Source organism: Pseudophryne corroboree, chromosome 4, assembly GCF_028390025.1.
Source record: "Pseudophryne corroboree isolate aPseCor3 chromosome 4, aPseCor3.hap2, whole genome shotgun sequence".
NCBI lineage: Eukaryota > Metazoa > Chordata > Amphibia > Anura > Myobatrachidae > Pseudophryne > Pseudophryne corroboree.
The window spans coordinates 221,742,167-221,756,890 of NC_086447.1; positions in this window are offsets into that span (position 1 = coordinate 221,742,167).

Genomic DNA, 14,724 nt, shown 5'->3' on the forward strand with positions numbered 1-14,724 from the left:
CAGTATCCCATGCCCAGACAGGCATTTTTTTTCTTTTAGTTAAAGAGTCTGTCTGATATGGCTAAAAGCGTTTTGATTATAAAAGCTTTAAAAGGTTGGGTGCATGAGAATTTGACTCCAGCTGATAGGAGACATGGCATTTCATGTGGCCTTTCAAATTTTTGGAGCTGATTCTATCTTCTAAATGGATTGAAGAGAGCATGTATCATACAGATGTGCTCATTGGCTAGAGGTCAGTGCTTTGAAGAAATCACGATTCCAAGGCTGACCAGTTGGGGAGGGGCAGATGGAATTCTTTAGTGGGTTGTTCTAATGCCCAGGCTTCTCCGGGTGCTCTTGCTCCTGTGTACAGTATTCTGATGTTCATCCTGATGTGGGCGAATCTTGGCTTATTCATGATGGTAATACTCCTCTAACTAAGTGCCAGTGCAGTTGGGTCTTGAAGTGCTGTATTTGATGTGTTGGACTCTCATTGCACAATTTGGTATGCATCTGGTTCAAATTTGTGCCACTACTTCGGTAGCCATGGCAGGTTTTTCTGTTTCTGAAATCAGAGCCCTATTTTTGTTTTTCATCTCTGGCTGACTTTATTTCTTCTTTCCTTGACCTCCTCTTTCATCAAAACCACCTTCCCTCCCCCTCCTTTTGAATACCCTTCTTTGTATATTTTTTTGTACAATTCGATTACTAAAGTTCAGAGGATCCCCAGGGAGCCTGTTTTGGGTCTTCCACTGAATGGATTTTGAAAAAACTACACAAAGTGGTAACATTGGATCCCATAAGACATACTAGGGGGTTGGTATCCCAGTTGGACCTCCCGTTGGTGTACAGTGGCTAGAACTTTGGCCCGGGTAGCCTGTTCTATGCCTGCCACTGGATTGATTTGGAAGAAATTTTCACAGGGGAAACATTGCATCCCAGAAGACATACTAAGGGATTGGGATCAGTCATACTGCATGGCAGAATGCTCCGGGCAGAACTGTGACCAAGAGAGCCTGTTCTGGGCCTTCTACTGGATAGATTTGGATGAAAACTTTTTTGAACTATAATTAATGACAGAAAGGACCATAATTCAATGACCTGAAATAACTGACTGAAATAACCATAAATCAATTAAATAAAATAACTGACAGAAATGAAGGTGGGAAGATGAAAATGTTTTGTACACAAAAGCCTTGGAACAGTAACATTGATAACAGAAGGAAAACTTTAAAGCCTTATCGCAATAGAAAAGTGATTATAAAACTGAACAGAAAGAAATGCTGGAGATCAGGGCTACTGGCGACCCTCCAAAAAAACTAAAATAACACTGCGCAGCCACCTCATGGGTGTGTTGGAAGATCCACTAAGCTACTAATTATTTTTAATATGTTGACAGATACATCCAACTCATTGATAACTGGAACATGTATATTTTGAATATATATATATATATATATATATAATTCTTCTTACTAGTTATTTATATAGCGCACACATATTGCACAGCGCTTTACAGAGAATATTTGGCCATTCACATCAGTCCCTGCCCCAGTGGAGCTTAGAGTCTATGGGGGTCAAGCAGACCCAAGCTCACGCTGCATTTTTCGCAGCCATGTGATCGGGTCTGTACTGCGCATGTGTGTGACCTGCAATGTGCAGAGGTGTTGGCCACCGGTGACAGCCATCACCGGGCAGCGACAAATCGAACAAAGAAAGTGATCGCACCGGCGATCGCAAGAAGATTGACAGGAAGAAGGTGTTCGTGGGCGGCAACTCACCATTTTCTAGGAGTGTCCTTAAAAATGCAGGCATGCCTGGCCATTTCCAGGGAGGGTTCCTGATGTCACCAACATCCCGGATCATCACAGCGGCTGAGTAAGTCCTGGGCTGTGCAGAAACTGCACAAACTTTTGTTTGTGCAGCTCTCTGCACAGCCGATCGCACCCCTGCACAGCGTTTACCTGGTCACAGCAGTGCAAAAAATAGCCTGCATGCGACAAGGTCTGAATTAGGCACAATGTTCCCTACCACATGTACACACACACACATTCACACTAGGGTTAATTTTGTTGAGAGCCAATTAACCTATAAGTATATTTTAGAATTGTGGTAGGAAACCGGAGTGCCCAGAGGAAACCCGCGCAAATATGGGGAGAATATACAAACCCCACACAGTTCGTGCCATGGTGGGAATCAAACCCATGACCTCAGTGCTGTGAGGCAGTAATGCTAACCATTACACCATCCATTTTTTGTTTTAGGCTTGAAAAATTTAATACATGGGATGTTGACCACTCATATATTTTGGGTTGCTATGTTTATGGTCAGTTTTAGGTTGTTCTATGTCTGATAGTATGTGTTGGATTGGTTTTAGGGGTATGCTCTGGAACTCCCATATGAGTCAATTAGTAGAATTCACTGCCAGTTTTGGTTTACCAAAAGTGTTGGCCATTGTTTTCCATGGTAACGATTTAGGAAACCAATCGTCTTTGGTTGTGGTGTGCTATTCTATTCTTCTTGTCAGCCTGGTCTGCAAGACTTGTGTGGTCATATAATGTTCTTAGATTAGTCTGATGTAGCATTAGGGACTTTGTGGCTTTTGGCAAAGCTCATAAGAAACTTAATTAAGCATTTGCTAAATTTTTATTGGTAAATAGTGCCCTTGTGGTTCAGAGTCCTTTGAATAATTTTGGGAATGCTTATTTGTACAGGCCTGATATGGTTCATTTGTTGGATGAATGAATGTATATGTTTGCAAAGGATCTGTTTGAGTTATTCACTGGTTAGATTAGATCTTGAGAGGTGATGGGGCACAGGTTCTGTCACCAGATTCTTTGGCAGGAAAGAACAGACCATCAGTTTGGGTGCAACATAATACATTTTGGGTGTGCTTACCTTCCTAGACTGATAGTTGGCTGTACCACCCTAATGGGGGCAGTGTCATTATTCTCTAGAGTGGGTAGTCAAGGTAGAAGGTTGAGTTGGATACCCTTATTTTGTGGTTGCTAGCATTAGGCACCTTGGGCAGTATCCACCGTCAATATATGTGGTGGTTAATTGATGGTGCAATAATGGATTGCTCTATTTCTGGTCGTCCTTTTGTTGCCACCATACAGATTCTCTTCTATTAAGGTTTAAACAAACAGCTAACCTTTTCTGCCAATATTTATGTATTTTGTTGTTATTTATTATATGATTTTAAGGTATGACAAGCACATATCGTGGCCCTCAGCCAACGGTTAGGGCACTTATCAAGAAGGGCTTGTGCTTATCATTACCCAGCAGAAGCAGGCTATGCCATCATTTTTAGGATGACTCCTCATCTCTTCTAGGGAGGCAGATTTTCTGACTTTATGGCTAGGAAGGAAGAGGAGGAGAAGGAAAATGATGGGCCAGGGTTGTATTAAAATCCGGCACCAGTGTGTGTGCAGACTGTGAAAGACCGGCAGAGTCTTCTGCACATGCACAAATTTCTGGCATAAGCTTTGCTTTCTTCAGAAATATGGCAAAACTAATGCTGGAGATCTGCACATGCGGCAGACAAGAGGCAAGTAAGAAAATGGGTGCAGGGTGTGCTTTTTACACCATGCAAATACATTTCTAAATACATTTATATGGGAACATTCAAGGATATGATGCATCCAATCTAATAAAAATGTAGGGGTCTATTAACTAAGCCTTAGATGTAGATAAAGTGGATGGGGATAAAGTACCAGCTAACCAGCTCCTAACTGTCATGTTACAGGCTGTGTTTGAAAAATGACATCTAGGAGCTGGTTGGCTGGGACTTTATCACTGTCTGCTTTATTTCCATCCAAGGCTTAGTAAATAGACCCCATATTACATACTGCATGTAATGAAGAATTTGTAAGAGTGCTTCCTCATCCATACAAGTTAAGACATACCATACAAGCAGCATATGAGTGGAAACGGAAAAATGTAAATCCACATCCTGGAAAAGGTCATGCAGTTTGCTTTTACGGGTGGCCATTGCCATAAGCAGTACACCTGTGTATGCACCAAAATAGTGAATGTGCTACTTGTGGTTTTTTAGACTGAGCTGTCAGGAACAGGGCACCTGATGATTATTTTCACAAAGTTATAAAGCATTATAGGTTTAAATATATACTATGTGAAAAGTAGACACTAGTTACAACCAAGAACGCTTTTCAGAATGGAGAAAACACTCACTCTGTGATCAGATCACATCTATACAATAAGATAAACTAATTTTTTATTGACGCATCAAAAATGAAGAAATAGTTTCCATTAAAAAAAAAGAAAAGAAAAATTCCCTAAGTTAACAATAAGACATGCAGTCAACTAATACATCTTCCTTCTCTCCTCAGACAGAACCATGATGTAAAAAGAAAAAGTGAATGCAAGAACAGTTATAGGCTTACTCTTATGTAGTAGTAGTAACTCCCAGTTGGTTTGCACAGATAAAGGTTTCTAAGTGCTTATCGGAAAGTATACAACAAAAAATTATATTAATACATATTTAATATACTGCCTATAAAAGATACATAAATGTAATAAACCAAGGAAACTTGTGAATTTTGTCATCTACAGAATAAAAACATGATGTGGAAAAGAAAATAAGATATACTGCATCATCGTGGAAAGAACAAAGGGGGAAATTGCTAATATAAATGTGGCACTACCTCATGTACTGTATGTGAAAGCAAGGAAAGAAAGAGTAAGTAAAAATGGTAACAGTAAATAAATCTATAAAACACAGAAGCAATTACATACACATGACAGATAAAGTACCTTACATGGCAATTGTATCCATTACTATAATACAAAAAATGTTCTGCCATATGACAAGATTAAATTCCCAAATAAAATCACAAAAAACATAAAATCAGCTAAAGGGATCAATGGGGGTCATTCCGAGTTGTTCGCTCGTTATTTTTTTCTCGCAACGGAGCGATTAGTCGCTAATGCGCATGCGCAATGTCCGCAGTGCGACTGCGCCAAGTATATTTGCTATGCAGTTAGGTATTTTACTCACGGCATTACGAGGTTTTTTCTTCGTTCCGGTGATCGGAATGTGATTGACAGGAAGTGGGTGTTTCTGGGCGGAAACTGGCCGTTTTATGGGTGTGTGCGAAAAAACGCTACCGTTTCTGGGAAGTACGTGGGAGTGGCTGGAGAAACGGAGGAGCGTCTGGGCGAACGCTGGGTGTGTTTGTGACGTCAAACCAGGAACGACAAGCACTGAACTGATTGCAGATGCAGAGTAAGTCTGGAGCTACTCAGAAACTGCTAAGAAGTGTCTATTCGCAATTCTGCTAATCTTTCGTTCGCAATTTTGATAAGCTAAGATTCACTCCCAGTAGGCGGCGGCTTAGCGTGTGCATAGCTGCTAAAAGCAGCTTGCAAGCGAACAACTCAGAATGACTCCCAATGAGAGCCATTGCTGTCCAGAGAATTGGTAAATGAAAATATGTTACTGAGAGTTGCTGATTGAGTTAAATCTAAAGTATTAAAAGTAAAATAAATTAAAAATATTTCTGTTCATGATTAACAAGTGAGATATACAAATCACCTACTTTATAAAACTGTAACTTATAAAGCTATAATGGTATATGCTTGTACCCACTGTGTAAGACATCCATTTATTAGGATGCACACAGGATCACAGAACAATTTGAGTCAAATAAAGAACTCAAAACAAATCCATATTTACGTAAAAAGAAATAAAAGAATATATAACACAGTAAATGTTATCTTAAAAATCTAAACCGATCAAGTCAAATGTGGTTTGGAACCATCTAGGGAAAAATTAATAATCGCCCCAAAAAACCACAGAAGAAAAATGTGTTATTGAAATGTAACAGGAAATTGATTCAGCTGCATATAAAATTTACCACGGTTGGACAGATGTGTCTACATACACTGTCACGTCACACAGTCCCTTTCCGCATTCCAGGCCCCGTATGACTTGGCCACCCCAAGCACATTTCTTGCTGAAAATGTGAGTCTTATTTGCATAAATAAAACATCTGGGAGTGACAAAATTACTTTGCTAGATTACACTGATTAATGTGTTTTGTGACATTTGTAAATCTGTGTGAGAATGAGTCTGAATCTGTACACAAAGTGCTATGATGCTTTTTCTCACTCTGAGTTTCTTTGCACTTCATCTCTTGCCTAGTACATATTTAATTCACTAATTCCTATGCAGATGGTTAAAGTCACAGCCCAGCATCTCTGGTACTCTTTGAGTGGTGTTTCGCTGCATCTGCAATGTTAATAAGATGGAAAATGTAAAGAAAAAGACAGTATGCTATGCTTCTCAGAGGGGCTTAATTGCACCAGGCATCTTGCGCTACTGTATATGGCATATAGACACTAGCAAGGAAATATACTAAGAATCAATTTCGGGTAAGATTACAAATTGCCCTTAATCGCCCCCTAATCGCCGGAGCAAAAATCGCACATTTACTAGCAAGCATTTTGACTTGCGTCTTTGTCTTCCGATGGTGTATGTTGCCGCTTTGTGGCGTGTTCAATTTGTATAGATTTTGCAGCTTTTGTATGGGAAGTCGCTTCAGAAGTCACATTTGAATGCACTATAATTCTTAGTGGCATGCCTAACAAGTTGCATGCCAGCACAAACCAACTCATGCCATAATTTGCTCCACAGATTGCCGTTGTGCGACAAAATCCCCAATTAATTGGCTGGTGCAGGACACATGAAATCAATGACTGAATGCAGGCAGGGTGGTCGGGGGCAGTGATGCGGCCATAGCCAGATTAAGGGGGGGATTCGGGGCATATTGTACCCCAGGAACCTCTTTGTCAGGTCCCCCCCCCCAGCCAGGGCACACTGACATCACTAGCTTTCCCTCTTAAGTAGCAGCAGAATCAGCAGCCAGAATGGGAGCAGAACAGTATGCAATGAAGGCAGAGACACATGAGTATTATGTTACATGAGCTACCGATAGAGCTTTCCGACCAGAGGAGAGATAGGAGGGTGGAGAGAGCTGTAAGTGGCACAGGGATCCCAGCTTCTCCTCTTTCCTGCTTGGCTGTCTGAATCTTGTGTAAACTACTATGCAACTAAACCATTTGGATCTAGAGATAGAGACACACACACAGAGTCCTCCTGAGTCCTGTTCCAGTGTGTAAGTAGTACAGAGGCTGCTTCTATTCTTGCATATGAGAAGATATTTTTTCCATTTTTCTATGTGTATAAGGGTAAGATGTCTGAAAATGTTATATAATAGTACCTTTCAATTAGGTGGAGCTGACAAAAGTTGGGGGTCTGGAATCTGCACTGGATCGGATTGTGATTAGTAAAAAACAAATCAAACGTAGAGAGTGATTATAATAACCAACATATGGCTACTGATTTTGCCTCAAGGGTTTTACACAGTAGCGTCTAGTTGGTGGTGCACCCAGAAATTTGTTCGGAACAAACTATTTCATGTGGTTTTGCAAAGAAGCAAGAAGACTGTTTTGTCTCTCTGGGGAACACTTTAAATATAGTAATACAGTAAATATGGATTTAATTGTATGGTAAGTATGATTATGCTGTAGGTATAGGATTGATTAAAACTAAACTTTTATTTATTATGTGAAAAACATACGACGACAATGAAAAACATCAATGGGACAATTAAAAACGTATTAAATAAGTTGCTCACTTGTATTCAATTAGATTATCCAGTGTCACTATGGGCACTTGCGATATCAGAAGTAAGTACAGATAAGGATAAGACGTTTAAACTTTTTCATTGTCATCTGTATGTTTTTCATAAATAAAAGTTTTAAGTTTTAATCAATCCTATTCCTACCGCATAATCATACTTACCATACAATTAAATTTATATTTACTGTATTACTATATTTAAAGTGTGCCCCAGAGAGATGAAACAGTCTTCTTGCTCCTTTGCAAAACCCCATGAATTAAGTGGAGCTATACAACCTATTAGTTTAAAACTAATATACATAATTGGTTTAAATTTAATATACACAATCCATACCTCCCACCATGACCCATTCCAGGAGGGACAACATGCTCTCTACCTGGACTTCCTTCTTAATTTATGATTGCAATCATCTGTGTTAAAATACCTTTCTTTTCAATTAAATAGTTCAACACAGGTGATGCCAATCATATATTAAGTGGAAAGTCCAGGTAGAGAGCATTTTGTCCATCCTGAAATGGGACATGTTGGGAGGTATGCACAATCTAATATACACCCCCCACCTTCCATCGGGGCCACCCTGTCTTGAGTGCCCCGGGCACCCCCAAGGCTTAATCCGGCCCTGGATGCGGCATTGTGGTTGTGGTTTGGCAAAAACAGGGGGTGGGTCTGGCCTGCTACATGTGGCCGATACAATGGAGAAAATGACGGCAGCCCGACTGCCTTCACAGCCAGGATGCGGAGGCAGGAGGGCTTCCCTTATTCAGTGATGCGATCGCAATTGAATTGCAATCGCATTGCTGGCAGCTATTAACATGCTGGGCGGCCTTGCCCTGTGCTGGGTAGCCCCCAGCATGCAATTCTAGACAGTTGCAGATTTGCTAAATTATCAAAACTGCAACTGAAGTTGAATCATGTCCTTAGTCTTAATTATAATGGTTTGCATCTGTTGCTTTTTAGAGGTGGTGCATTGAGGTGTGTTTTTTGGCATATTTAGTGGGGCTTTGGTTGGGAATTAGGCAAAAAATAGCTTACATGTGTCAAAAAAACACTGCATTTGATTTCATGCATTGAGTTGTGATGTTGCAGTGATTTTGGTTTTAACTGGAGCGATTTTGCAAAGACGATTCTTAGTAAATATTTGATTTCCACTGATACCAATGTTATTTGGACGATGTTTATACCGATGGTGATTTGATGTGATTTGGAGTTCAAAGTGGTATTTGAAAGCATTTACAATGCAAATGAATCCTTAGTAAGTTCGCAATTTGGGGGGTAAAAATGCAAATTGACCAAGGTCAACCATTAGTAAATTTCCCCTCAGGTGTATGATGACACATCTATATAACGAACAGTTGTTTTTATATATATATATATATATATATATATTCTACAATGAGTGATGAGAAATTATCAGTAGTGTGAAGCAGAAAGCAGGCGGACAATATCATACAGTAGTATGAATATGCAGTAAGACACATTTCACATTCTGCTTCATTAGGGCTGTGCTATATAGTGCTAGGAAAGCATCTAAGACAGCAGTAGCAGGTAAATACATCACAAAGTAATAAATCATGAAAACCTGCCCCATGAAAATAGTGGGCAGTAATTGGGATGGATCATATCTCTCATTACTTATACGTGATTGCTAGGAAACACAATGCGATATATGCATACAGCTAGGGCTGGTTTGGGCATAAGCCTCACATGATATTTTTGAGAATGAGAGTGAGGTGGATGGTTTTGTAGCCACTGTAAAAAAAAATCTGTTTTCCTTTTTTTTCTTTTAAAATAGGTGACTCGATACTGACTCACAATAGGGACTGGCCTTGGCATATTAGGGGTTGTCCCCTATATTGATTTGCTTAAGGGTGAAGGACCCCTCCCCAAAGACCAACAACTTTATAACTAGCCGATACATTATAGAAAGAAAAGAATGGTATGCTGACAATAGTAGCTGGTATTGGGGTAGTCACACCCCTGCAGAGATATATAACTAAATAAAAAATGGTATACCAGTGCTGATGCATATAATCACTAGAACAGTTTGAAATGTTATAGAAAATGTATTTAAAGATATATTATATTACACAAAATCAGCACAGAAGTAAGAATGGTTATATCCAGTAAGTCCTTGCACTGAAATATTAATGCCACCAGGTGATATATCATTTAGTTACCATCCACTGGACTAGGACCTTTTCTCTGGATATTGTCCAAGTGAGTTCATAGGTCACAGTGAAATGAATCGGACCTTAATGTAGCTGTCCCAACAGGCTCTTAGCTGGGGCTTATATACCAGTGACCCTGTTTTAATGGAGCCCGCGGCCAATGGTCCTGGCACTTCTGGGTACTGCTGTTTGCGCATGTGCATGTCTCCATCGCTAGAGCTCGTTTTGCTCTCCCAGTGTCCACAGATCGGTGCATGCACGGTGGTGATTACTAGTTCATAGCATTCCCAGCTGCAGAGAAGAGAGGGACACTCTACACACCCTCAAATCTGGTGTCTTGGGCACTTGCCCTCCTAATTACAGCCCTGATCAGTGTTGACATGATGAATGTTAATGTGGTCAATATCAAAATTCTGCATGTTGACATCATATCATGTCAACATTTGTATGTCAACCTAGTGAATGTGGGAAAAATATACCAAACCCATACATACAGTTAGTTCCCTGACACACTGACGCAAATTTTAGCTGGAACCTTAGAAGTGGTCAAATCAAAAGTTGGGTAAATTCTGAGAAATAAAAAAGAATGCACTGGTGAGCTCGGCAACACAAAAAGGCCTAGATATCCATGGAAGACAAGAGTGGTGGATGTTCACAGGATCCTTTCCATTATAGAGAAAAAACATTTCACTACATACAGCTAAGAGAAGAACACTCTCCAGGAGGTAGGGATATTATTACTCAAGAAAGAGAAAGAGAAAACTTCACAAAGGGAAATACACAGGATTCACCACAAGGTGTAAACCATTTCTAAGCACAAAAAAATATCTAAAAAGCCAGCCCAGTTTTGGAACAGCATTCTCTGGACAGATGAAACTAAGTCCAAATTGTACCAGAATGAAGGGAAGAAAAAAGTATGGCGATAAGTTGGAATGGTTCATGGCCTGCATCATACCACATTTTCTGTAAAATACAATGGAGGCAGTATGATGGCAGGTTACTGCATGGCTTCCAGTGACACTGAGTTACTAGTGTTTATCGATGATGCGACAGACGACAGAAGCAGCGCTTCACAGTACAGATGGACAATGACCCAAAACATACTCTTAAAGCAACCCAGGAGTTTTTTCAGCTAAGAAGTTAAATATTCTGCAATAGCCGATTCAATCATCTGATTTCAATCTGATCGAGCATGCAACTCCCTTGCTGAAGACACTACTAAAAGTAGAAAGACCTATGAACTAACAACAACTGAAGACAGCTGCAGTAAAGGCCTGGCAAAGTATAACAAAGGTGGAAATCTAGCATTTGGTGACGTGTAAGGGTTCCAGATGTCAAGCAGTCATTGTCTGCAAATGATTCTTGATTAAAAATGAACACTTGAATTAAAGCTGAATGTTTGCAATTCAATTGCATCTCCATTGCTTAATTTCTAATCACTTGTGGTGGCTTACAGAACCAAAATTACGATTTTTTTTTTTTGGTCCAAATATATGTAGACCTAACTATATCATTGACAGGAAACTGTCTTCTGATTGAAAAAGCTAACAAAATTAAAGAGAAAAAAATCCTAAAACCCTGTCCCTTATGTGAACTTACAGTATGGTGGCTAATGAGGAAAAATATTTTTAGGAAAATGATGGCCTTGGTTTTAAAATTACAGTATATTACCGAACTGGGTTAATTATTGGTATTGGATTGGGAATGATTGAATTGGTATGAGAACTCCTCAAAATTATGGGTTTAGTGATGAGGTATTATAAGGTTATAAGTATATAACAATAAGTTTTCCCCTACACTATATTATAAGGTTATCAGTATATAACAATAACTTTACACTTCATGTAGAGGATATGTGAAATAAAGACTAGCATGATGGTAAAACAGCACAATAACAACACATTATAGTAAGGAATTGCATAATAAAAAGTTAGCTTACAATATTGCAATTTTAGCAGAAAGCAGATTTAGGTATCTTGAAGTGTTGTGACCTTAAATAGAGCATTGATATCAAATAAATAGCTCAACTTGTTTCAAGGCCAGTAGGATGCTTTTCAACTTGTATACAATAAATTGACAAATTCAGTTTCAAACAGTATAACAAATGATTGCTACAGTACAATACTGTGTCAAGATACAAAATTGAATGAAAATGCAGCTCCCTGCAAATAGGTTTGCCACCTCATCCCTTTAATTCTGAACACATATTAATTTCACAGGTTCTGTAGCTGGCTGAGTTCAAGACTCCATTTTACCTGGTTTACATCAGCCACAGAACCTGTGTAATTAATATGTGTCCAGAGTTAAAGGGATGAGGTGGCAACCCTACCTGGAACACATGCTGTACACCAGCCTAAGTAGTTACAGCACAAGGCACTCCCAACTTATCTCAATGAGAGTCCATCCAGAATGTGGATCTAAAGGAGAATAAGATTTTGCAGCTTTAGGCTGAAATTAGTACACACAGATTAACACCATATAGCAGACCCTCCAACATGACCCGCCCCACTAGGTACAAAATGCTCTGTTTCTGGACTTCCCTCTTAATTTATGATTTACATCACCTGTGTTGAACTAGTTAAATGATAAGAAAGCTGTTTCTTCACAGGTGATGGCAATAATAAATTAAGAGGGAAGCCCAGAAACAGAGCATTTTGTACCTAGTGGGGCGGATCATGTTGGAGGGTATGCATATAGTATAATGTTAATGACATCAGCTCTTGTGGTGGCTTGTTCTTTGTGGATCCAAAACATAAAAAACTACACTGGGATGCTCTCTGTGCTACAGTATATGGCAGTCACTGGCTTGCTCTCTTTATTGTATAGTGATCATGTTGATGCTTTCTTTAATGTATTGTGGTCACATGATTTCCTCTTTATTGTATGGTAGTCACTGTGAAATGTATTGTGTCTATGGCTAATGGTTTACCAACTCAGACTACATTTGCGTTGGTCTCACCTTCAGTTTATTTGGTCGTATCTACATGAGGCAGCTTCCAGGGTCACTTTGGGCAAAATGTAATAGCTAGCAAAATCGTGAAGTGCGGGATTTCATTTGTGTCTGAATGGATTTTTACAGCGCCAATCATTAACATGGCAAAAATAACTTGGTTATGCTGTGTAAATGATTGCCTCTTTAAAACGCTATACAGACTGGTAAGAAATCTCACACTTTCTGTTTCTTGCAAAACAAAAGTTTTAAGGAGGAATGCATAACTATAATAATGCAAATAAAACAGTTAATACCCTCTGCAAACAATGAGAAATGGAATTAAATGACAATAATTTAGTAAAAATCACAACTTTCATTATTTAATAACAATCATTGGGAAACAAACAGAGATTCAGTATAACACATGTAAACAATCATAACAAACAGTTTATATATATATCATAGCATACAGGTATATACAAAATATTATTTTATATTTATATTTATTAAATGAAACATGTTGTTAATATGAACAACAAAACCCTGCTCACAAATTAATCCATTTGGCTGCCATTGTGTCATAACCAAGCAACTGTAAGACAGACGCTTCCGTGGGCTGGTAATATAAAGGTTGCACTCTAAATTGTTTTCCGTAGTCATGTATTTTGATCCAGTTTGGAAAACAAAAACAGCAGGATTTGCCATTTTCATAAAGTGAAGTAGTTTAGTTTAGAGGAAATTATACATACTCAGGCTTGATAGCGTTCTGTGGGAACATAAAGCCTGGATGAAAATATTTATTTAAACAAATCAAAAATTCACCTGTAGATTTCATCCACTGCATCAAAATATAGGAGGTCATTCAGATCTGATCACTGGGCTGCGTTTTTAGCTGTCCTGCATTTAGATAGTCGCTGCCTACAGGGGGAGAGTATTTTTGCCGTGCAAGTATGCGATCGCATGTGTAGCAGAGCTGCTAAAAATCAGTTTGTGCAGTCTCTGAGCAGCCCAGGACTTACTCTTCTAGTGCAATTGATTCCTGCTGATCGGGGCCAGAGCTGACGTCAGACACCCTCCCTGAAAACACCTGAGTCCGCCTGCGTTTTTCTGGACACTCCCTGAAAACGGTCAGTTGCCACCCATAAACGACCTCTTCCTGTCAATCACCCTGTCAATTGCCCGTGCGAATGGATCCTTTGCACCATCCCGTCGCTGACCGCCGATGCCCGTTGTAGCCATCTGACACGCCTGCGCATTGCGGTGCATTTGTCTGCGCAGTTTGGATCTGAACGCCCGCTGTGCGAAAATGCACCGCAGCGATCAGATCTGAATGACTACCATAGGACATACAGTAATGCGGCTCATTTAGAAGTGGACATATTATAAAGTAAGTAGGGTTTGTATATAGAGAACTCAGAATGTATGGAAAGCATGTAATAAGCACATTGACAAGCAAGTTGCATTGCCTTATTTATCCTCTAGCCTTTTAGATCTATCATTCGCCAAGTTGATAGTGATTGTTGCCAATGTTGCAGAAGGTGTGTTTCCTCTCTCTTACCCCACACTCCAATCTCCCCATTCTTTTTCTCTCTCCCTCTCTCTCTTTCTCTCTCTCTCTCTTTCTCTCTCTCTCTCTCTCTTTCTGCCCCTCTCTTACATCATCTCCACCCACTCCTTTACCCATGTCTCTCTCTGCCCCTCTCTTATATCTTCTTTTGCCACTCTTCCTTTCACAAATGTCTCTGTCCAGTGACAGCTCCAGAGGTGGGGCTGCAGTGCAGTCCAAAATTGAAATAGGGAAGCCACACCAACTGCCAGTGAGTCCTCAGCCAGTGATGTTTGGCAGTGCTTGGGGGGGGGGGGGCGCAGATGGTGTTGCCCCCCTATTTGAATTTTGGACTGTGCTGCAGTCCCACCTCTGGAGCTGCCTCTGTGGAAGGAGAGAGGAGAGGATGAGGTCTCCCTGAATCACTGGCCA